Source organism: Scyliorhinus torazame, chromosome 12 (assembly GCF_047496885.1).
Source record: "Scyliorhinus torazame isolate Kashiwa2021f chromosome 12, sScyTor2.1, whole genome shotgun sequence".
Classification (NCBI taxonomy): Eukaryota; Metazoa; Chordata; class Chondrichthyes; order Carcharhiniformes; family Scyliorhinidae; genus Scyliorhinus; species Scyliorhinus torazame.
Genome location: NC_092718.1, coordinates 59,592,920 through 59,618,868, shown reverse-complemented (window position 1 = coordinate 59,618,868; position 25,949 = coordinate 59,592,920). Strand labels below are relative to the sequence as shown.

The window sequence follows — 25,949 nt, the reverse complement described above, 5'->3', positions numbered from 1 at the left end:
TTTCATCCATTTTGTATTTATTCTGTTCCGTGAGATTTCTGGCATTGAGTGAGCTCTCGTATTGGACTGGGTGGCTATTAATACTTTACACATATTTCATTTCACTTCTGTGAGCGCAAATAGGACCTCAGGGAAGGGTTCCTTACTTTTGTCTGCCGTGTCCTGCAGATTGCGGGAGTCACTTAATGTCCCCTTAAAAGGTGCGGTCTGGTTTTAAGTCGTGCAGTTTAGCTTTATAAGTGGTGGCAGCTTTTTGAGCGCTTGGCCCCCTCTGCTGAGGCATGCAGCCATTAACAGTTGCTGAACACTGGTGATTTGTTATGTTGTAGGTGTAACATAAGCGGCTTCCTTGTGGTGCACTTGACAAAGGAAGGTTCAGACGTGGAGATAACTTCAACACGTTTATTAAACTATTTACACTTCTATTACTCGGGTTCGACACTACGGCTAATCCTACTATAGCTACCGAGACTGACTAACCAGCTGCTGCAGTCCACGTGGTGGGTGTAATATTGAATCTACCCTGTGTCTGTACTCACTGACTGTCTCCACTGGAAAGAGGCAGATCATGTGTGTGGTGTCCTTTATATATGGGTGGTGTAATGCCCCCCTGTGGTCGTGTCACCTCCTTGTGTATCGTGAATGTCCATTGGTCGTATCCTATCTAACTGATCTATTGGTTGAGTGTGTGTGATGTTTCTGGTGCTCCCTCTAGTGTCTAGCTATCCTACATGCATTTACATTGATGCACATCACCACATCCCCCCTTTTTTATATGTTCATATTTTCTGTACACTTTGAGAAAATTGAACAAAGAACAGGTAGATAAGGTAAGGTATATACAAGTCATGGGAATAGTAATTAAACAATAAGTCCAAATCATTCGTGTGAGTCCAAAAACCATCAATTATCATGGTCAAATGTCTCTCTTGGTCATGAACGCCATCAACAAAATGGTCAAATCATTTTGCTGTCTGATTTGGAGTCCCTTTCTTTTTCCGATGTTTGTGATGATGCTGTCGGATGGCATCTTGTAGCTGATAAGGTGTTGATGTTGAAGAGGTACCATCAACAGTATCATTCGAGGTCAAGGATGTGCCAGATGTTGAAGTTGGATAAGACTGTACATACTGGTTCTGGCTACATGCTGTGCTGGAAGGGTGATCCTGCTGAGAACCGTTGAAGCTTGTCAACTTGGAAACAGAATTGCTGCTCGCATAAATACCTGATGATGGTGTGAAACTAGAACCTTGCATCTGATAGGAATATGCCGTCTGGCCAGGCTGGGGTGCAGCAAATCCTGGGCTGTAACTAAGGCATCCAGTCTGTAGTGCAGATTGCGCTTGTGGTAGCCTTCCTTCGGTCTTGATTCCATTAGTGGGCAATCCGTAGTGCTGGCCTGTTTGACAATATGCTGCATAGATTGCTGGCTGCTGCATGCCTGAATACTGGGTTTGTCCAGCATGAGCTGTCATTGTCTGCACTGCTGGTGTGGAAAAAATGTGTGGATATAGCTGTGGTGAATATTGGTGTATTCCTCTTGGACTGTCACCGCTGCTTGTTATTACTGACCCAGTGTAATTGTTAAGTGATCCATCTCCTGTCGTTGTGGCATCTGCTGTCACCCTGAGCGTGCCATCACTGAGGTTGCGGCACTCCCTGTCTGGAGTAAAGTCCGGCCTACATGAATCAGAGTCGGCGTTTGGTTGCTCCCCAATTGGAGTCTGGTCTGTTGTAACTGAGTCAGTGTCGGTTTGTTGATGCTCCCCATCCGGAGTCTTAGCAGGTTAACTGGAGTCAGCTGAGATGTCTTGAAGCTGCACGTCTGGAGTGGGAACACACTGCATTGACTTGTGGAGAGGTTCGAGCGAGTGAGGGTGGAAGTATCATGGTGTCACCGGAGTCACCAGTGGTCTCACAGTGATCGTCGAGTGCCTCTGTACACAGTAGCTGAGGTCTGTCACTTTGCACATCTTGCATGGGACGTGGGATGCTGTTGTCACTCATCTCACATACCGTGGGTAGATCCTCAGTAGCTGCTTGTTGTTCACTTGGATTGGGTAAATTGTCAGAGTCTTCATCTGATGGTGCAAACAATGTGGGTGGACTGTCATTGTCTTGCTGGTGTCCTTCATTTGGGCTTGGACTGTCAAAAGAACAAAGAACAAAGAAATGTACAGCACAGGAACAGGCCCTTCGGCCCTCCAAGCCCGTGCCGACCATACTGCCCGACTAAACTACAATCTTCTACACTTCCTGGGTCCGTACCTCCACTACCTCCTCCGGTAGTGAGTTCCAGGCACCCACTACCCTCATCGTCGCTTTGTTCTTCACTGTAGCATGATAGACCGTCATGGTCGTCCTGCTGTGCACTGGAGCGTGGTAGACTGTCATAGTCTTCTTGCTGTTTACTTGAGCATAACAGCCTCCCCGAACAGGTGCCGGAATGTGGCGACTAGGGGCTTTTCACAGTAACTTCATTTGAAGCCTACTTGTGACAATAAGCGATTTTCATTTCATTTCATTTCATTTCTCTTACTTTTTCTTGCTTGTTGGAGTGTGTTTTCCTCACAGTATTTGCTGAATTTGTCCAGGACTGCCTAGAAGTCGCTCCTGTTTTGCCCCTTGGAGAACTTGAATTTTTTAAAGACTCCTTCTGCTCTGGCACCTGCAATGGTGAGGAGGAGCTCTGTTTTTTCAGGATCGGCCACTTTATCTAGTTCGGCTGCCACCAGGAAGATTTCAAACTTTTGCCGGAATGCCCGACAGTTTTTGCGGAGGTCGCCATGGCACTGGAGCTGTTGCGGAACCCGGATCTCGAACATCTTGCCTGGGTATCGTTGTTGATTGTCACTGTACGCTGAGGTATTGCTATCTGGATTGAAACAGTTCAGTCCTGGTACCATGAATTGGTATGTTGTAGGTTTAACATAAGCGGCTTCCTTGTGGTGCATTTGATAAAGGAAGGCTCAGGCATGGAGATAACTTCAACACGTTTATTAAGCTATTTACACTTCTATTACTCGGGTTTGACACTACTGCTAATCCTACTATAGATACCCAGACTGACTAACCAGCAGCTGCAATCCATGTGGTGGGTGTAATATTGAATCAACCCTGTGTCTGTACTCACTGACTGTCTCCACTGGAAAGAGGCAGATCATGTTTGTGGTGTCCTTTATATATGGGTTGGTGTAACACGCGTGATGTAGCACGTAGGAAGCGTTTGCGCATGCGCAAATCGCTGTTCCTTTACCGATGGCCATTTTCATGATTGCGCATGCGCGGCATCCTGCGCATGCGCAAATGGACCTTCCCGTTCTGCGCGCTTCTCGCGCAACTGTGCAAGTGCAGTCCCTTTCGAAAGATGGTGGCCGACCAAAATCGTTCTCTGCTCTGGGATCTGTGGTCGTGTCACCTCCTTGTGTATCATGAATGTCCATTGGTTGTATCCTATCTAACTGATCTATTTGTTGAGTGTGTGTGATGTTTCTGGTGCTCCCTCTAGTGCCTAGCTAGCCTACATGCATTTACATTGATGCACATCACCACAACTGGCACAATGTTGATGTGCTGCTTGGATCAGAGGCAGCAGACACACTGTAGTCACACATCATGAACCCAGCATCCATTTCCAGTGTCGATCCAGATTGAAAACAATTACCAAAAGAATGAGAGGAGAATTCTATTTACCCAGGTAGTTTCGATGATCCGGAATGCATGATCTGAAAAGAGTGTTGGATGCAGACTGAGTGGCTACTTTCAAAAGGGAATGAAATAAATGTTTGAAGGGAAAATTACTATAGGGAGAAAGCAGGACTAGATTAATTGCTGATCTCTTTCACAGAGCTGGGCGGGTGCAATGTTCCAAAGAGTCTCCTTCCGTGCAGTATCACTCTGGGTTCTGTAACTGAATTCTTATATATTGTGGAGAATATGTATGTCTCCAGAATTGTTGGTTAATCATTGTTCAACCACAGTCCAGGCTGTGGATTGATTTAAACATTAAGAATGAGTTATGAGAGCAGAAGGTTTATGTCAGTGTTGTAGTTTGTATTAAAAGTTCTCTACATGTCAACGCTTCATGTAGCAGCAAAATCTATCTTGTGCTTAGTACAAAAAGGGTTTCCATCTGACATTGGCTGTCTGTTATTTGTGGCCCAGTCTCCACAGATCTTCAGCTCAAAGTGAGGCAGTGGGTGTGTGATGATTAGTGAACAACAAAGGGATTTATTTACAGTGATCTTCAAGAGCAGCAGCGTGTTTGCAGCCAGCTCTAACATATCTCTGCCTGAGACAGCTCCTCCCCTTGGGGTGTGATGCACAATCAATTACTCGTGAGACAAGGAGAGTCATACTAATCGGCTTTAATCAGCTAGAACTGTACCCAGCAGCTTCGATACAGAAAGTGAAGGCTGCTGGGATGGCATTGGTTCTTATACCCTGCCTCTCAGGGCGGAGCTATGTACGTTGGCCAATGGTAGACTCCTAGGTCTAGCCAATGGGCATCCACCTCTCAGGTACTGCAATACCTGGTATTACCACAGGGTGATTCCCCATTCCGAGTCATGGTTGGTCACCCAGGCCTTGGTGACCCTTACGTCTGCAGTGTTGCCTTTGAGGGGACAATCACCACAGTGGGTATGCCCTTGTCTCTCACTCGGAAGGTTGTGGGTCCAGTGTTGAGGGAGTGCTACACTGCCAGAGGTGCGACAGATATCAAAGAAAGGTGTGGCCTGTTCTTTCAAGTGGATTTGAAGAAGAGCAAGAGGATTCTCCCAGCTGGTCTAGCCGTATTTATCCCTTAACAACATTATTAAGACAGATTGCTCTGGTTTCTGCATTCAGTGCCAAAGCAAGATTATTGACTTTCAAGAAAGCATGATCTCTGTGACGTAGCTTTCCTGTGTCCCGATGGTGCCAATTCACGGGGATCTTTTAGCTTGCAGCAACAGGGATGTCAGTGAGCAGGTGGGTCGCCAATTCATATCCAGCAAACTAGAAAGTCAAAATAAGGGTGTGCAGCAATAGGCATGGATTTAGCATCCTGTTAAAACCCCAGCTACACCTCATTTGTTTATACAGTGAGACTAACAGCACAAGAGTTAAAGTTCTCATCAATCCAATTAATTTCCATTGACAGCAGTCTCAGGCTCCACAACAGTATTGCCGATGGAGGGAACAGCAGTTTCTTGATTTCTGCTTTACCCTGCACAAGTGCAGACTCCAGAAGTTTATATGGTTCCTCTGGAGCATTGACAATGACTATTGACCATTTTGCTGTCCCCATAGCAAAATCTTATGTGGTCATTATCACATTGCTGACTGTGAAGCTTCTGATCTTCCTACATTACAACGACAGCCACACACATCAAATGTACTTCATTGTCTGTACCTCCCGTTGTGACAACCTGAGCTTGCAGAAGTTGCTCTATAAATAAAAGTTCTTTCTAAGGGTCAAAGGATGGCATGGTGGCACGGTGGTTAGCACTGCTGCCTCACAGCGCCAGAGACCCAGATTTGATCCTGACCTCGGGGGTCTGTCTGTGTGGAGTTTGCACTTTCCGTGTCTGCGTAGGTTTCCTCCCACAGTCCAAAGCTGTCTTGGTTAGGTGGATTGACTGTGCTAAAATTGCCCCTAGGTGTGGTTTGGGAATATGTGGGATTGGTTCCTAGGTAGGATGCTCTTTTAAAGGGTTGGTGCAGACTCGATGGGCTGAATGGTCTTCTTCGCTTTAGGGATTCTATGATTCTATAATTCTTTTTTTTTCAAATTTAGAGTACCCAATTCATTTTTTTTCAATTAAGGGGCAATTTAGCGTGGCCAATCCACCTAGCCTGCACATCTTTGGGTTGTGGGGGCGAAACCCACGCAGACATGGGGAGAATGTGCAAATTCCACACGGACAGTGACCTAGAGCTGGGATCGAACCTGGGGCCTCAACGCCATGAGGCAGCAGTACTAACCACTGATTCTATAATTCTAAGGAAAGTACAAGTGCCATTCCCGTTATCCGCTTTCTGAATCTTCTCTGGAAATGGTCAATCAGAACGACTGGGTCATTCGAATGGGAAGTTGGGAACCCAGAATTGCTGGGCCACTTCTAGTCACTGGCCCCTGCTCTCCACCTGGGAGAAACCCCATAAATCTTGCGGGGCTGTAAAGGTTGGAATCAGGGACACAGGAAGCAGAAGGGAAGTATAGCATAAAAGAGTATATCAGACTAAGTCCCATAAAGGGTTGACTACAATAGCCTGTTGTATCACAGAAGGAAGTGACATATACTCATGTGACCTGAGAGTCTGGGTGAAAATAGCCTGGGAAGAAGATGGTGTGAGAGAGCGTAACTATTGTACAATACAGTTAGAGTGTTTTGGAGCATCTGAAAATTCATTGAAACTTCTCCAACCAAAAACATGGGGAGCAACCAAATTCCCTCGTAGCAGACGCCGGGAGCAATCACCCCCTCAGGAAAATAGGAATTCTGGACTACAGGAAACAAAATTATTCCACACACTCACTCACCCACCCACACACACATATCTTTAAGCTCAGGAATGTTCTTAGCAGAGATTTATTTTATTAAATCCTCTTTCGCACATTATCCATCATCCAATATCTGTAAACATGGCCCGGTGTAAAGCTTGATCCTAATTAGAAATCACTGCTGGGCAAGCAGCCAACTATCGTTCCGGGTCTCCTGTTCTAGGTTGATTTACAGCATGTTTTGGAACTGCTCGCCCACACCCTCTTTGTAAGGTTTGCAGATTTTCGAGAAACTGCAACTTGAGAGTTCCCATCGCTGTGTTCACAATCAGAAAGTTTGACTTGTTCCTTTCCTTTCCATTCCTCTTGCTTCATCTGCCTTGAGCCATTCATCACTCTTTACCCACACGAGGCCTATTCCCAGGGCTGATTCATGCTCTGCACTAATACAAGTTGTTCCATGAACTTCCAATAGGAGGCACAGAAGAGCAGCGGTTCTTTGGCTCAGCAGGCTAGCTTTCCAGGGTCTTCCTAGACATGACAAGGGACCAAGATGTTTCAACCAAAACATTTCTATGTTGGGTTCTGGGCACGTTTAGCGGGGTGTTACTTGGTGGCTGTAGCACTGTTGACACCACATTATTCAATGGCACTTTTCTGTTTTTCTTGACCTTGGGGAGTTCTCTCCACCGAGGCCACACTCAGAGTGGTTTCCTGCTGGTGGGCTGAAGCCTGCCAGCAGGAAAGGCTCCTCGCAGATCAGGGCGCCATTTTGTCTGGCTGCCCTGATCTCTCCCCCCCCCCAAACCCTTTTCAGCCCCTCTCCCCCATTTTTGACTCCCCCCCCCAAAAAACTTAGGGGAGGCCCCCGAGAATACCCCGTCTACTCCATTCCACCTGAAAGCCCCTCCCCGGGCCCGATCCCTGGCAATGCCAACGAGGCACATGGGCACCCTGGCACTGTCAGCCTGGCACTCTGGTAGTGCCCCTGCTTGGGTGCCACTGCAAGGGTGCTAGGCTGGCAGTACATAGGTGCCCTAATGCAAGAGGGCGAGGCAGAGTGCCACCCTGCCAAGTGCCCAACCACCCGGTGCCATTATGACTGTGTGAACCATATTTGTGTGGACCAGTACTAAAGGACACCCTGGCATGGTCTCCTAGCCACGACCCTTGAGTCCTGGGCGGCAGGGAAATCCAGCGAACACATATTTAATGGATCATTTAAAAATGCTGATCTGGGTCATACCAATGGTGGCGCGATTCATATTGCGACGTCTCGCGAGATTCCGTTGGATCTCGTAAGACATTTCAAGCATCGCAAATCTACGAGAGGCCTCTCATGAGATTCAGCGGCTTCATTCTGACACTAAGTTGGGGGCTGAGTCACATCCGTCAACATTTGGCATGAGATGCCCTCTCATGTGATAAAACTCTTTCCATAGCACTATTTTGGAACAGGGATATCTTTCTCCGTCGTGTCTTGGACAGCAGTTATTCCTCGACACACCTCACTAAAACAGATTAACCCAATAACAGCAATTGAAATGAGAATGAGACCAATGATGCGTTTGTGTAAATAGAGAAATGACAACAACTTCAGGCGATCGCGATTCACTTGCTGTCCAAGTTGTTCTGCTTCATTGTTAACTTCGCACTAATAACACCTCACTTTTTGGCACACTTGAAATGTACTGGATTTATGAAATGGAAAGCACGTTTAACAAACCTGTCAGAGTTTAGGGACCTGCAGAATAGATAAGGGGGATGAGGTATATTTAGATTTTCAGAAAGCATAAGGGCTCACACAAAAGGTTAGTAAGCAAAATTAGAGCATGTAGGATTGGTGGGGATATAATGGCATGGATTGAGAGCTGGTTAATGGACAGAACACAGGGAATAGGAATAAATAGGTCCTGTTCAGGTTGACAGGCTGTGCCGAGTGGGGGTATCAGGAGGATCAGTGCTTGGGCTATTCACAGTCTCGATCAATGATTGCATGTGGGGATTAAAGGTAACATTTAAAAGTTTGAAAATGACACAAACTAGGTAGAAGAGTGAGCTATGAGGAGGATTGTTTTATTGTAAAGACCTTGCTACACTCGGTTACATTGAAGGGGATTTGGAAAGGCTCAGTGGATGGACAAAAGAATTGGCAGATGGAATACAATGTGGAGAAATGTGAAGATATCCACTTTGGTAGGAAAATCAGAAATACAGATTTATTAAATAGTGACAGGCAGGGAAATGTTTAACCTCAAAGGGATTTAGGTGCCCTTGTCCATGAGTCACTGAAAGCTAACATGCAGGTACAGCAAGAAACAATGAAGGCAAATGGTACATTGGGCATTTTTACAAGAGAATTTGAGTATAGGAGTAAAGATGTCATCCTGCAATTATATAGAGCCTTGATGAAACCTCACCTGGAGTATTGGATACAGTTTTGGTCCCTTTACCCAAAGAAATATATGCTTGACATAGCGGGAGTGCAATGAAGGTTTACTAATTAATTCCTGGGATGTCCAATGTGAAAAGATTAAATAAATTGGGCCTTTATTCTTTGGCGTTTAGAAGACTGAGAGGGTGGTCTCATTCAAACGTACAAAATACTTACAGGGCTCGACAGTATTGATGTAGAAAGGATGTTTCTCCTGGCTGGAGATGTCTAGAACCAGAGAACACAGTCTCAGAATAAAGGGTTGGCAATTTAGAACTGAGATGAAGAGGAATTTCTTCATTCAGAGGGTAGTGAATCTTTGGAATTCTCTACCCCAGAGGGCTGAGGGAGCTGAGCTCTTGAGTATGCTCAAGACTGAGATCGATAGATTTATGCACATTAAAAATATCATGGGATATGGGGATAGCGAGGAAAATGGTGTTGAAGTGGTTTAGAAGATCAGTCATGATCTCATTGAATGGCGGAGTGGCTCGAAGGGCTGAATGGCCTTCTATTTCTTCTATTCTATTGCTTACTGAATGGAGTAAAGTCCCTTGCATAATTCGTACAAACTAAATCCGCCACAGATAGTCGGGACAAGTACTTTCTCACAGTGTGTTAACTATGAACTATTGCCAACAAACCCCTTTGACACTGAATATTAACTATTACAAGAGTGCAGTTTTATTCCTTCAATGTTGGCCCCACCTATTTCTCTTCTACACACCGCCACATCACGATATTATCACCGTGTCAGTTTAAACTGACACCTCCCATCTCTAACTCACCACCACCTCTCTTGATCCACTCCTGTCTCTAAATTGTCAGTGTGCTTTCCTGAGCAGAAAATTCCTCCAACTATAAACCACCTGGAAGATTGAAATGAATGATTTTTCTCTCCGCCACACATTCCATTACTTAGCCACTATCCTGCTCCCTGGCTACTGCTACATGCTGAACCCAGACTGCCGCAGCTTTGGGGTCATACATAACCTCGAGATGAGCTTCTGGCCATATAGCTGTGCCATCTCTCGGACCATCTGATTTTCACCTCCATAACATTGCCTGACTTCACCTCCACCTCAGCGCAAGCTGCTGAAACCCTTATCCATGTCTTATTGTGACCTCGAAACTGGAATATTCTAATGCTTCCCGGGACACTGTCCTACTTTGTACCCTCCAAAACTCTGCTGGCTATGTCTTAACTTGCACAAAGTCCCGTTCAGCCCGTACTTGCTACTCAGTTAAGAAATGTCTCAATTTTCAGATTATCATGCTTGTTTTGAAATTCTTCCACGGCCCCTTGGGCCTTACCCTCCGCACTCCCCCCCCCCCCCCTCTGCCCCCCCCCCCCCCGCCCAGCCCCTCAACCTCCGCCCTACCCCACTAACACTTACCTCTGAGACCTCAAAGCCCTCCAAGACATCTCTACTCTAATTTTGGCCTATTGAGCATTCACAATTTTAATCGCTCCACCATTGGTGGCTGTGCTTCCAACTCACTATAGGCCCCAGGCTCTGGTGGTCTCTCCCTCGACCTCTCCACCTCTATACCTCTATTTTCTCCTTTAAAACACACCTTAAAATCTATGCCTTTAACAAGCCTTTGGTTACCTGCCCTGATATTTGCTCATGCGGCTTGATGTGAGATTTTGTTTTATAATGCTCCTGAGAAATTTTACTAACTTAAAGACGCTATATAAATAAAGTTGCCTTTTTAATTTTTGGAGACTTAAATAAAAATCTTTTTTTTTACTTTTCCTTCTATGTCTCTATTTTTCTCGCTCTCCCATAATGCAATCTTTCTTTCTCTCTATTTCTCAACCAGTGCCATGATTTGTAGGTGAATTTAATATTCTAACTGATATTTTCTTGTTCTCGCTTGATGCGATTAATGAAGGAGGTACAGGGCTGTTTTTCAGCCTACCCAGATCCCTTGGAGAAGGGTGAAACATTGGGGCGGGGATTTTCAGACCTGTCTGCCCGGGACTGGAAATCCCCGCCCGAGGTCAAAGAACCTTTGGCTTCTCTGTCAAATTTGCCATCTCACCCGTGGCAATCCCCACGGCAGTCGGAGCCGTATTGGTTTGGCCCGAGTGTTTCTATCACCCACTGGCTGCAGCGTGGAAAGTCTCACTGAGATTGAGGGCCGGATTTTCGTCTGGCAGTAAGGAACACTCCCACTCACCAGGCCAGGAAAGGCGAGATTTTCGTTATGAGGGCAGGAGGGGTAAGTGTAGACTGGACTATGGCCAGCAGCCCAGGAAGCTGGCAGGTTCCAAAGTGGGCTGTTTAAAAGGACAATGTAAAAATTAAGGCCCTCTAACTTACACCCCTCACCCTCCCACCCCCCACTCACCCCAGCCATGTTAGCTCATGTCCCGCCCATACACCCCTAATTTTCACTCATGGCCCTATACCAAGATGTTTCTTCCCAACCATCCCTATGGCCCTTCAAATAACAAAGAACAAAGAACAAAGAAAAGTACAGCACAGGAACAGGCCCTTCGGCCCTCCAAGCCTGCGCCGACCATGCTGCCCATCTAACCTAAAATCTACTACACTTCCGGGGTCCTTATTCCTCTATTCCCATCCTACTCATGTATTTGTTAAGGTGCCTCTTAAACGTCACTATTGTCCCTGCTTCCACCACCTCCTCCGGCAGCGAGTTCCAGGCACCCACTACCCTGTGTAAAAAACTTAGCTCGTACATCTCCTCTAAACCTTGCCCCTCGCACCTTAAACCTATGCCCCCGAGTAATTGACCCCTCTACCCTGGAAAAAAGTCTCTGACTATCCACTCTGTCTATGCCCCTCAGAATTTCGTAGACCTCTATCAGGTCGCCTCTCAACCTCCTTCGTTCCAGTGAGAACAAACCAAGTTTATTCAACCTCTCCTCAAAGCTAATGCTCTCCATACCAGGCAACATCCTGGTAAATCTCTTCTGCACCCTCTCTAAAGACTCCACATTCTTCTAGTAGTGTGACGACAGAATTGAACACGATACTCCAAGTGTGGCCTAACTAAGGTTCTATACCGCTGCAACATGACTTGCCAATTTTTATACTCAATGCCTCGGTCAATGACGGCAAGCATGCTGTATGTCTTCTTGACTACCTTCTCCACCTGTGTTGTCCCTTTCAGTGACCTGTGGACCTGTACACCAAGATCTCTCTGACTGTCAATACTCGTGAAGGTTCTACCATTCACTGTATATTCCCTACCTGTATTAGACCTTCCAAAATTTATTACTTCACATTTGTAGGATTAAACTCCATCTGCCATCTCACCGCCCAAGTTTCCAAATGATCTAAATCCTGCTGTATCCTCTGACAGTCCTCATTACTAGTCAATTACTAGGGGGCATAGGTTTAAGGTGCGAGGGGCAAGGTTCAGAGGAGATGTACGAGGCAAGTTTTTTACACAGAGGGTAGTGGGTATCTGGAACTCGCTGCCGGAGGAGCTGGTGGAAGCAAGGACGATAGTGACGTTTCAGGGGCATCTTGACAAATACATGAAAAGGATGGGAATAGAGGGATACGGACCCCGGAAGTGTAGAAGATTTTAGTTTAGACGGGTAGCATGGTCGGCGCAGGCTTGGAGGGCCGAAGGGCCTGCTCCTGTGCTGTACCTTTCTTTGTTCTTTGTTCATTGCTATCCGCAATTCCACCAACCTTTGTGTCATCCACAAACTTACTAATCAGACCAGTTACATTTTCCTCAAAATCATTTATACATACTTAGAACAGCAAAGGTCCCAGCACTGATCACTGCGCAACACCACTAGTCACAGCCCTCCAATCAGAAAAGCACCCTCCCATTGCTACTCTCTGCCTTCTATGACCTAGCCAGTTCTGTATCCATCTTGCCAGCTCACCTCTGATCCCGTGTGACTTCACCTTTTGTACCAGTCTGCCATGAGGGACCTTGTCTAAGGCGTTACTGAAGTCCATATAGACAACATCCACTGCCCTACCTGCATCAATCATCTTTGTGACCGCCTCAAAAAACTCTGTCAAGTTAGTGAGACACGACCTCCCCTTCACAAAACCGTGCTGCCTCTCGCTAATATGACCACTTGCTTCCAAATGAGAGTAGATCCTGTCTCGAAGAATTCTCTCCAGTAATTTCCCTACCACTGACGTAAGGCTCACCGGCCTGTAGTTCCCTGGATTATCCCGATGCCGAGATATTCCACCACACTCACTTCCTCATGACCCTTCATACCCATGCCATGGTGTGCCACCTCCACCAAACCTCCCATGATCCTTTATGCTCCCATGCCAACCTATGGCGCTTCCATACCCATTCAACCGCAATACACTGTATAAAACTAATGAACCCCATAGTGACAATAGGTGATGTAAAAAAGCTTTGAGAAACAGTCATTTATTGATAACATTCCACTTTCTGACAAAATAACCTTTTTACTACAGACCAATAAAAGGGTCAATCATCCACATCTTTAAAGTATTAATTAATGATGAAACTGCAAGCACTTGAAACATTTTATCTTATGTAACTAAACATTGTAAAATTGGCAGAAGAAATCACAGAGCCAGTGCTATCAATCAAACAATACATTTTCCCTGGGGTGAGGCGTTTCAGTCATCTAATAAATATTTGGGATCTCGGCCAAGCCTGACTATGAATTTCAAAGATTTGTGACAGCCACTGATTGTTCGCTGACATAATGGGCTGGATTCTCCACCAGCGAGGTTTTCCATTGCGCCGGCAGCACATGTTCTCCTGAGTGACCACAATGGAAAATCCCATTGGCAGGTGGCGGAACAGAGAATCCCGTTGCCGTCGAGGGCGCGCCACCCAGAAGAATCAGACTGGCTGTCAGACCGGAGAATCCCGCCGAATGATTTTGGGAGGGGTTGTATCGGGTCGTATACCTCAATATTGTTTATGGGAGTTTCCGTGTATACATTGGCTGCCATGACTCCTGCAGCACAACAGTGACTATGTTCCGAAAAACATTTCATTGGCTGTAAAGAGCATCGAGACTCCCTCAGTACGTGAAGGATATTATTGAAATTTAAGTCTTTTAAAAACTTATTTGTTAACTTGTGCTCCAAGCATAGGTCTAGTTCCAACTGTTGAGCAAAGTTGGAGAAACAGCGAATCAGAGAGCGACTGCAGTTGACGAAGGCTGAAATTAAAATTCTATGTGAATTTGATTACAATCATTATAAATTTGTTACATTCCTTAAGTCAATGATGGGCTTTGCTCTATCACAGCTACCCAAAACAGTCTGTGTAGAAAACAGTTCAAATGCACACCGTGAGTCACATGAGATCTGAAATATTCAGGTCAAGACAAACCCAATATTGCTGTTACTTGAACCAGACTTTGAACAATGAGGCACTTTGCTCCCGCTTCCATAGATTCTTCACCCCTTCCCCCAACTCAGTGCTCCGCACAACAAATGATACAGCCTCGAGGGCACAGACTTCTGCAGAAAGCTCCTTGGGGTCATTCAATGTTTCAGACAGCAGCCTGTCAGAGATAAAAGCACAAAATGCATTTGATGGATCCTTATTTGCCTCCTTGTGTGTGATTAAGAACACCAGTTATCTCTCGGCATTACATTTTAAAAAGATACTGGTGCACGCAGAATTTGCAACGCAACGTCAAAAAAAACCTCCTATTAAATGTCAGTGGAGATTCTTAAAATCACTTTACCAAAGTGAATTCAATCAAACTCTTCTTTAACTTTACCATACTGCCCATGGTGCAAATGTACCAAAGCTTTCTCTTTGGTGCTTAATATGCCAGGGAGTTACTATTGCATTTCATGTGATCAGTTGCCTTGTGTCAATAATTACATTAATAAAAGTTTCTTGCTGTCTGAATCTGGCAGATCAGGTTTAAGTGTTTTTTTGTGGAAAGTGTCATAAATATTGTTATGCCTTCAAGGGAAACCATGGGCGTCATTCTCCGACCCCCCGCCGGGTCGGAGAATGGCCGTTGGCCGCCGTGAATCCGGCCCCCGCCCCCGCCGAAGTCTCGAAGGGAGAAAAGTCGGCGGGGCGTTAATGGCGCCGCTGCCGCGGAGAATGTCACGGGTCTGCGCAAGGCAGCCGATTTTCGGCTTGCCGATATTCTCCCTTCCGGATGGGCCGAAGTCCTGTCGACGTGATGACCGTTCACGTCGACGTGAATCAAACCTCCTTTTCATCGGCGTGACCCGGTGCTCCAGGCTCACGCCGACCAGCGAGGAGGTGAGTGACGGCCTGGGGGGTTGGCTCTGGGCAGGAAATGGCGTGGCCGCAGACTGATTGCGTGAGGAGAGGTGTGTCTCGGCTTGTGTGTGTGTGTGTGCGGCGGCAGGGGGGGGGTGGTTAGAGTAGGCTGGGCTCCGGGGGAGTGCCAGGAGGGGGTCCGTGCTGGGGTGGAGGTTGGGGGTTGGGGGGGGTCCGTGCCGGGGTGGAGGTTGGGGGTTGGGGGGGGGGGTCTGTGCTGGGGTGGAGGTTGGGGGTTGGGGGGGGTCCGTGCTGGGGTGGAGGTTGGGGAGGGGGTCCGTGCTGGGGTGGAGGTTGGGGGTTGGGGGGGGTCCGTGCCGGGGTGGAGGTTGGGGAGGGGGTCCGTGCCGGGGTGGAGGTTGGGGAGGGGGTCTGTGCTGGGGTGGAGGTTGGGGGTTGGGGGGGGTCCGTGCTGGGGTGGAGGTTGGGGAGGGGGTCCGTGCCGGGGTGGAGGTTGGGGAGGGGGTCCGTGCTGGGGTGGAGGTTGGGGGTTGGGGGGGGTCCGTGCTGGGGTGGAGGTTGGGGGTTGGGGGGGTCCATGCTGGGGTGGAGGTTGGGGAGGGGGTCCGTGCTGGGGTGGAGTTTGGGGGTTGGGGGGGGTCCGTGCTGGGGTGGAGGTTGGGGAGGGGGTCCGTGCCGGGGTGGAGGTTGGGGGTTGGGGGGGGTCCGTGCCGGGGTGGAGGTTGGGGAGGGGGTCCGTGCCGGGGTGGAGGTTGGGGAGGGGGTCCGTGCCGGGCTGGAGGTTGGGGAGGGGGTCCGTGCTGGGGTGGAGGTTGGGTAGGGGGTCCGTGCCGGGGTGGAGGTTGGGGGTTGGGGGGGGTCCGTGCTGGGGTGGAGGTTGGGGAGGGGGTCCGTGCTGGGGTGGAGGTTGGGTGTTGGAGGGGGTCCGTGCCGAGGAGGGTGTTGGGAGGGCAAATGAATTGGTCCACCTGGCCAGGTGCCAGCCTCCAACAGTTGGACCCATGCGGTCCATGCCACCTGGCTGGGGGGAGGAGGGGATATGGGCAATGATGACATGTCGTCGTTCCCCTCCCCCCCACCAGGCCGTCATGTTTTCAGACCATCCAGCGATGTTGGCCGCCGTGGTGGCAGCCGCTCATGTCTTTGTTGCCCTGGATGAGGAGGAGGAGGAGGAGGAGCGTGCCAGAGAGGCGGCGCAGGCTGCCGCAGAGGGGCAGGCGGCAGCCGCCCAGGCTGGAGGGACACCTGAACGACAGAACGAGGAGGGGGAGGAGGACGTCGCGGCCCCACGGCAACGGAGGCACCCGAGGGCGCCCCGTGTGTACCGGCCCCGGCAGTCATACCAGGACCTCACGGACCGGGAATGCAGGAGGAGACTCCGGATGAGCCGGGAAACCGTGGCACACATCTGCCACCTGCTGGCACACCTGTCACCGCGTGGCACTGGCGGGGGACACCCTCTCCCCGTGTCCGTCAAGGTTACGGTGGCCCTGAACTTTTATGCAACGGGGTCATTCCAGGCACCGAGTGGGGACCTGTCCGGCATATCGCAGACATCGGTGCACCGGTGCATCCGGGCAGTGACAGATGCCCTATATGCCATGGCGCACCGCTACATCCGCTTCCCCGTGGACCGGGCCAGCCAAGATGCCCGGGCCGTGGGCTTCTCTGCCGTTGCCGGGTTCCCCATGGTCCAGGGCGCGATCGATGGGATGCACGTCGCCGTGCAGCCACCTGCAGATAACAGGGCCGTGTTCACTAATAGGAAGGGGACCTATTCGATGAACGTACAGGTGGTCTGCGACCACCGCATGATGATCCTGCACGTCTGCGCCCGTCACCCAGGCAGTGCACACGACTCATTCGTGTTGTCGCGGTCATCCATCCCCGGCATGTACGAGGGACGCCATCCCCGGCTGAGGGGCTGGTTGCTGGGCGACAGGGGCTACCCATTGCGATCGTGGCTGATGACGCCTATACGGAGGCCACGCAATGAGGCGGAGAACCGCTACAATGATGCCCATGTCGCGACAAGGGGAGTGATCGAGAGGTGCTTTGGCGTGCTGAAGATGCGTTTCAGGTGCCTGGACCTCTCTGGGGGCGCCCTCCAGTATCGGTCAGATAGGGTCGGCCGCATCATTGTGGTGTGCTGCATCCTGCACAACAGAGCCCAGCAGAGGGGCGATGTGCCGCAGGCAGAGGAGGGCAGAGTGGAGGAGCAGCAGGAAGAGGCACAGTCCTCCCCAGATGAGGGAGATGGGGGCAATGGTCAGGGCAGACGGGGTAGACACAGGCGGGTGGCTGTCCACCGTTACCGGCTGGCCCAGCGGGCACGGGACAGACTGATAGCCGCCCGCTTCACTGACTAGATGGGCGTGGGAATCGGGTAGTATGGCCACAGACCGCACACCATGGCAACAGCCGACCACCCACACCCCCCACCCATCCACCCACCCAGCACCCTCACCCCCCTCCCCAACCCCACACACCCCACCCGCATGCACACCACCCCCCCCCCCAATTGCCGATCCACCTGCGGCACAATGGGCCGGGCTCACACAGTTGCGGGTGGACGCGTGTCTATTGCAGGCCATGGAGGATGATGACAACCCGCCCTGCGATGAGCTCCTGGCTCTACATCGTTGGACTATGTCTGACCCATGGCCACAGTACCACCATCCACCCGGACCATCCCTGCATGCGGCTGTGACACTGCAGCGCACGGTCCCGTCCTCTGCCCGGGGGATGTTGATGGCGGCCCAGGGGGAAGGGGGCAGACTCACCTGGGGCTGAGGTAAGACCACCCCTCACACACACACTTGCGCTCAACGTACATGACACGCCCGCACACTTTGGACAGAGCACAAAGGCATCTTCGGTAGGTGTAACATTGACTTTAATAACCAAAGGAGTTCATGCACGTGCCCTAGCCCCTAAAACTCATCTGTGCCCTGCACCCGTGCCAACTTACTCAGTGTCTAATTGTTTGGCCTTACGGGCCCTTTGACTACGTCTACGTGGTTCCCCAGACGGTACAGCAGAACTGGAGGTGGACTCCTGTGATTCCTGCCCTCTGACACTGGATCCCTTTGGCGGCCGTTTCCTGGGGCGTCCTGGCCTAGATGGGCCAGGCTGCGGCCCGGGCGACTGGGATGGCGAGCTGCCAGCCTGTCCTGCCCGTTGCCCACCCGATGCACCTGGGACGGAAGGGGGGGAGTCCGAGGTGTCGTGGTGTACCGGGACCTCCCCTACAGAGGGAGCCGGGACGGACCACACCACCTCCTCCTCCCTCGGGGTGCCCGATGGCCCCCAGGCCTCTACATGGGTGGGGGATGCGAACGGACTGGCCATCCGACGCCCCCCCGACATCTGGCGCTGCCAGTCCTGGAGGCCCGTGCTGGTATCGACAGGGGTCTGCAGGTTTGCAGCCATGGAGCCCAGGGTGTTGTCAAACCCTGTCTGTGACAGTGCGACGCCGGCTCGCACATGGCCACTGGCGCCGATGCCCTCAGCGATGGCCTGCTGAGACTGGGCCATGGCCTGCAGAGACTGGGCCATGGCCTGCTGAGACTGGGCCATGGCCTGCAGAGACTGGGCCATGGCCTGCAGAGACTGGGCTATGGCCTGCTGAGACTGGGCCATGGCCTGCTGAGACTGGGCTATGGTGTTGAGCGCCTCTGCCATCTGGCGCTGGCACTGGCTCATGGCCTCCTGTGAGAGGGCAGCCATTTCCTGGGCCACAGATGCCGCCTGCACGGAAGGCCCCAGGCCTCGCAAACCGTTCCCCATGTCTGACACCGTCGCACCCATTGCCTCCACCGCGGACGCCACCCGTGCGGTGTCAGCCTGGGTGGCACGCATGACCGGGACCACTCCCAGCTCCTGGACGCGGGTGGACTCCTCCACCTGCGACCGCAGCCGCCGCAAGCCTCCCGTCACCCTATTCGCTCGTCTCCGTGTCGGTGGTTGCATCGGATCTATGTGTGGGTGTGGTAACTGCAGGAACCCGGGATCCATCTGGGCGGCAGATGTTCGCTTGGCCTGGGCTGCCCTACGACCGCCCGGTCCCTCTGCTGCTCCTACCTCCACCTGCTGTACCGGGACGGCTGTCTTGTGCGCACCAGTGAGTGTACCAGATGCCTCATCACTAAAGTGCCCAACCGTGGTGAGTGTTTCTGCGATGGTGGAGGGTGTTGGTGACAGCAGTGGCGTTGTGTCGTGCTCTTCATCCCACTCTGACTCCATGGCACTTTGGGGTGGGGGTTCGTCTCCACCCATCCACTCTGAGTCACTGTCCGGTATTTCGTCTTCCCGGGTAGGGGTGTCCTGGGTAGTGCTGTCCCGGGTAGTGCTGTCCCGGGTAGGGGTGTCCTGGGTAGTGCTGTCCCGGGTAGTTCTGTCCTGGGTAGGGGTGTCCTGGGTAGTGCTGTCCCGGGTAGGGGTGTCCTGGATAGTGGTGTCCTGGGTAGTGGTGTCCTGGCTCGGATGTGACGGGGGCCTGTGGCTGCCCCCCTCATCGCTGGGTGGTCGCTCCCGCACGTGACGGGGGTGTCGTCTCCCTGTTGCTCCAGGTCTCTCCGTCTCCCGTGGTGTGCGAGGGGCATCCTGCGGGCGTCGCATGCTGGAGGGTGCGGGTCTGTCCGACTCCCGTGGTCTCCGAGGGGCATCCTGCGGGCGTCGCATGCTGGAGGGTCCGGGTCTCTCCGTCTCCCGTGGTCTCCGAGGGGCATACTGCGGGCGTCGCATGCTGGAGGGTCCGGGTCTCTCCGTCTCCCGTGGTCTCCGAGGGGCATCCTGCGGGCGTCGCATGCTGGAGGGTCCGGGTCTCTCCGTCTCCCGTGGTCTCCGAGGGGCATCCTGCGGGCGTCGCATGCTGGAGGGTGCGGGTCTCTCCGTCTCCTGTGGTCTCCGAGGGGCATCCTGCGGGCGGTGTGCATCTGCGGGGATGGGTGCCTGGACGTTTGGTCGAGCGATACACAATGAAGCATGCATGGTTAGACATCAGGCAGTGATCAGGTGATACGGGGGAGGGGGATGTAGGGGAGGGGGGATATGGGGACGGGCTGTTGGTGGCTCACTTGCTCGTGGGCCCCCGACCTCTGCATCAGCAACCTCCCGGTCCTCAGGTCCGCCAGCCAGTTCCAGGGCCCTTTCCTCGTGTACGGTCAGTGGCCTCTCATCAGCGGGCCCTCCTCCAGTCCTCACATGCTCCCTATTGTTGTGTGCGCGCTTCTCCTGTGGGGGGGGGGGGGGGGGGTGGTGGCAGGGGTAAAAGGCAACAGTGTTAGGCAGGTATATGAATGCACGCCATCGGTTGCGCGTGCATTGCAGAGGTTAAGGTTAGGGCTGGATTCACTTGGGGATATGGGGGAGGGGGGATATGGGGGATATGGGGGAGGGGGGATATGGGGGGATATGGGGGAGGGGGGATATGGGGGAGGGGGATATGGGGGAGGGGAGATATGGGGGATATGGGGGAGGGGGGATATGGGGGATATGGGGGGATATGGGGGAGGGGGGATATGGGGGAGGGGGGATATGGGGGAGGGGGGATATGGGGGATATGGGGAGGGGGGATATGGGGGAGGGGGGATATGGGGGATATGGGGGAGGGGGGAAATGGGGGAGGGGGGATATGGGGGAGGGGGGATATGGGGAGGGGGGATATGGGGGATATGGGGGAGGGGGGATATGGGGGAGGGGGGATATGGGGGAGGGGGGATATGGGGGATATGGGGGAGGGGAGATATGGGGGAGGGGGATATGGGGGAGGGGGGATATGGGGGAGGGGGTATATGGGGGAGGGGGGATATGGGGGAGGGGGGATATGGGGGAGGGGGGATATGGGGGAGGGGGGGATATGGGGAGGGGGGATATGGGGGAGGCTCACCCTGCCTGCTCTGACGAGGTCGTTCACCTTCTTGTGGCACTGGGTGCCTGTCCGTGGTGTCAGGGCCACAGCGGTGACGGCCTCTGCCACTTCCCTCCACAGACGCCGGCTGTGGCGTGGGGCAACTCTGCGGCCGTGCCCGGGATACAGGGCGTCCCTCCTCTGCTCCACCGCGTCCAGGAGCGCCTCCACATCGCGTGACTCGAACCTCGGGGCTGAGCGACGGCCAGCCATCCAGTCGGGTGTTGCGGTCGGGTGTTCCGGTCGGTTGGGGGGGAGCAGCGCGGCCTTATGAGCCGTCACGCCGTGCAGCGCGTATGACGCTGCACGGCGTGAACCACTGCGCAGGCGCGGATCCCATTACGTCGCTGCTAGCCCATTTCGGGCCGGAGACTATCGTCCCATTTTTATGACGTGACGCAAGTGGGATTTGCGCCGTTTTTTGCGCCGATCGGCGGACTTTCCGCCGATAAAGGAGAATTTCGCCCCAGTATCTTTTAAAAATAAATTTGAACCCAGTTATTAACTGAAAGATGTACACCACAAGGTTTTGCATTTAGAAAAAAAGATTTACTGTGCAAGAATTTAAGAAAGCCAATATTACTAAGTCAATACTATAGTAAACCCTTCTTCTTTAAACCCAGATATTGCAATGGGTTACTCCCCAAGACCTCCCAGGATCTTGAGGATTCTGTCACTTCTCTTGAGACTCAATAAAGGTGTGCCACAGCTCCTCGAAATTCACTTTGACTGTCCTCAGTGTCTGTTAGTTTCCGAGGTATGAGATTTCCTGAGGGGTCCTTCCATTGGCATTTGGCCTGGCAACACTCCAATTGTCTTCGAGCAACTTTCATTTGTGGACACCTCAACTCAGGTATGGACCTCAATGCCTTGTTGCTTAATTGTCTACAGCTCCTGGTATATTTATTTCTCTCTCTCTCTCTCTATATGTGCCTATGTCCAAGCCATTCCAGCTTCAGATGTTAATTGCCTATGTCTGTGAAAATAACAAAACAAAATCAGTAAAAATCTATCCTCAGGGCATTGTGTCCATCTGGAATGCCCCAGATAGAGATTGAAACCAATCATCCACAATTCCCAAACCTATTCTTTGATCTGAAAAGTAATGGATATTTTAAGATCTTCTCCTGCCTTCCAGTTGTCCTGCAACTCTTTTTTGATCTGGGGGAGTACAGGGATAATTTCTACCTTTAATGGGGACAACCTTAACTTTATCAGACTCTTTGGGCAAAATTCTTCACCTTGCACCGCCAATCACAGAGTTCCCAGTGAGGCGAAGAATTCAGTGGTTGTGAATGAAATTAGATTGCTAACCAATGTTCTGGCCCACCGCTGGCATCGGGATCAAGGTTTGCGCCCCGCAAATGGGTCTTAATGACAGCGGACTGGGCACTATATTCTTTGAACCTATGTGAATATCTGGTTCTCTGGGCGAGAATCACTACAGGTCTTGACAAACGTGGCCCTGATGCAATGGACATCGTGGGGATCAAGGGGTAACCCTTTTCAGAGAGTTTCCCCCAAACTCCATACGAGGTCCACCCTCCCCCCCCCCACAGTGCAAGACCTGCCCACCCCCACCAGACACTCACCACTTCCCCCCACCAGAGACCCCATAAATAAAGCCCCCTCAGAGACCCTCTAAAAAAAGAGCCCCCTACAGAAACTCCTTAAATAAGGAATGCCCCTGAGATCCCTAAATAAAGAGACCCCCAAAGGAGGCAGTGGCCTAGTGATATTGTCGCTGGACTAGTAATCCAGAGATCCAGGATGATGCTCTGGGAACCTGAGTTTGAATCCCAGCAGGGCAGATGGTGGAATTTGAATTCAGTAAAAATCTGGAATTAAAAGTCTAATGATGACCATGAAACTATTGTCAATTGTCGTAAAAACCAATCTGGTTCACTAATGTTCTTCAGGGAAGGAAATCTGTCATCCTTACCTGGTCAGGCCTACATGTGACTTCAGACACACTGCAATATGGCTGACCTTTGAATGCCCTCAGGGATGGGCAATGAATGCTGGCCCAGCCAGCGACATTCACATCCCATAGACGAATAAAAAAAAAGAGACCCCATAAATAAGGAGACCCCCCACAGACCCCTCAGAAGAGATACCCCTATCAGAAAGCCTCCAGATCAGAGGCCCTGGTCAGGAAGCCGCCTCAGAATAGAGACCCATGTATGGAAGTCCCTCATTGTACGTGGCCTCTTTATTTAGGAGGTCTCTGTGGGGTCGGATCACCCCCGTATTGGGGGGAGGGGGGACCCCGAAAATCCAGGGTGGGGGCTGAATTGCGCTGTCAATTTCCAGTGACCATTTCAATTGCTCTCAGGCATGACGGGGGTGATTGAAAAGCACTTAAGCCTCTTTGAAGTGGTTGATGTTTATAAACATTGTGGCTTATAAACATTTGGTGCTTACCAGAATCTCAACTTAGGTGTTTTCTCGTTTATCCTTCATTTAAAAATTCAATTCCCAGATCATGAAATTGGGCATTTGCACAATAGTGTCGAGAAAGTCCTTTCGGAAAGAAATCTGCCAACCTTACCTGGTCTGGCTTACATGCGATTCCAGATTCATAGGAATGCGGTTGACTCTCAAATGCCTTCTGAAATGGAGTGCAGATAGAGACGGGTAATAAAAGCTGGCACAGCCAGCGGTGCTCACATCCCGCAAATGAATTTTTTAAGTAAGTGCTCCATGTTAGATATGCTGATGTATAAGTATCTAAATGACCGTTTTTTGTTTTTCTGCCTCGCCCAGTAATGGACTCTCTCCCTCTCTCCGACAATTAGAGAATGTATGTGGAGGAAACAGGGCAGAACTGTCGGCTCATTTTAACCACTCCTTGCAGCCGCAAAACTTACAGGCGGGTATGCGCTGCTGGCGATAAAAGTGAATCACAGCGACCAGAGAACTTTGGCCCTGGCTTCCAGGGTGCAGGTTGTGCGACAGCATGTTCCTGCACAGCCCTCGCATCATTCTCCAACGATAGGCGCATACTTAGGTGTATTCCATTTGTGCAGTCAAACACACTAAATTGCCACTATTCTGATATCACGGCGAATAATAGACTGATGTAATGCCAGGATGCCAATTATTGACAAAACAAGCATGAAACAGCAATATGGTTTGCTAGGACATTGCAGAGGACAGTTCAGAGTTAACCACATTACTATGGGTCTGGTGTCACATGTAGGCCAGACCAGGTAAGGACAACAGATTTCCTTCACTAAAGGACATTCATTCAATAGCTGCCATGATGGGATTTGAACCCATGTCTCCATATCAATCATAATTATTGTCACAAGTAGGGTTCAATGAAGTTACTGTGAAAAGCCCCTAGTCGCCACATTCCAGCACCTGTTCGGGGAGGCCGGGATGGGAATTGAACCCTCGCTGCTGCCTTGTTCTGCCTCAGAAGCCAGCTATTTAGCCCATTGTGCTAAACCAGCCCCAATAGCCTCAGCCTCTGGATTATTAGTTCAGCAACATCATCACTGCACTACTGTGGAAGTTTGGATTGCAGCGGTTCAAGAGGCACTCAATTCACAAGGAAAATTAGGAATGAGCAGCAAATGCTGACCTGGCCAGTGACACTCACATCCCATGAAAGAATATTTCAAAATAATCTGTCAATGTGGGTCCCTTGCTTGCCCTGGTCTACAATTTGCAAGAATTTCCATTGTTCAGCTTGTTTTAAGAGACAGCCTTCATTCAATAGTGAACAGGCCGCAATGCTGCTGGGGACCCCTGCTGTCTGCAGAGCCCAGTGGCACGGCAGTTCTAAAAGTAGAGCCCAGTGCTGGAGGCAGACCAAATATACCAAGACCATTCAGGTAGGGTAAGTAGTCAAACTTTATCTCTTATCCATCTCGATCTGAACTAGCACAGGCACACCGCTAATTACAACCCTGACCCCCCCCTCCTCCTCCCCAAACACACACACACACGCACACACAGATGCACACACACACGTGCACACACACACATGCATGCACATGCAGACATGCGCAATTGCATGAACCCACATCCGCTCCCACATACACACACACACACGCCGCACATGCAAACATGCACACGACCCCCCGCGCGCACACACCCACGCTCACATACTACACATGCGCACCCATATGCACACACATAGGCACACCACACATGCACCCACACACACATGAACCCATATGCGCGCACACACACATGCACCCATGCGCACACACACATACATAGGCACACGCACCCACATGAACATGCAGCCACACGCGCGCACACACACCCAGGCATACAAACACACGCACCCAGCACACATACAAACATGCACACACACCCACACATGCAGGAATTAGTTCAGATGAATTTCAGGTTGTCTTAATTTAGCATTGTTAAAATCAAAGGAAACCATTCAGCCCATTATGTCCATGCTTTCTCATCAAAAGAGCAATCCACTTAGTTCCACCACATTGCTATTTTTCCTTTACTCCACAGATTACTCCTTTTGCTGCCTGTTTCAGCACTGTAAGCGATTGTAAAAATATTTTTTTTAAATCTGCACACAGCCCTTGGCTATTTTCAGAGCAAAACACTTGTTTACAATATATCGTAAACCACAATCTTCTAATAGGTACTAGACTAAGTCGAGTATTGCAAAATAGGATAGCATCAGCTCTGATTCAATGGCAGCATTTGGGTTGCAAATTCTGACTGGAGATGTTTCTGGCGGGTTGAACACACAACATCATGTCATATTCTGCTTGCTTACGTAACATTTGTCAATGTAATTTGGTATGTAACACAAACGTACCTTAGATTGGATTGGAGTTGTTTCTTGTTATGTTTACCGAGGTGCAGTGAAAAGTATTTTTCTGCGAATAACTCAAACAGATCATTTAGTCCATGAAAAG

At 50.7% G+C, this 25,949-nt stretch overlaps 1 long non-coding RNA gene across 1 annotated transcript in view; it reads right to left on the bottom strand.

Moving 5' to 3' along the window:
* LOC140386420 (uncharacterized) overlaps positions 1–25,949 on the bottom strand; it is a 100,736-nt gene that overhangs the window by 35,996 nt on the left and 38,791 nt on the right. The gene's annotated exons all lie outside the window — the stretch shown is intronic.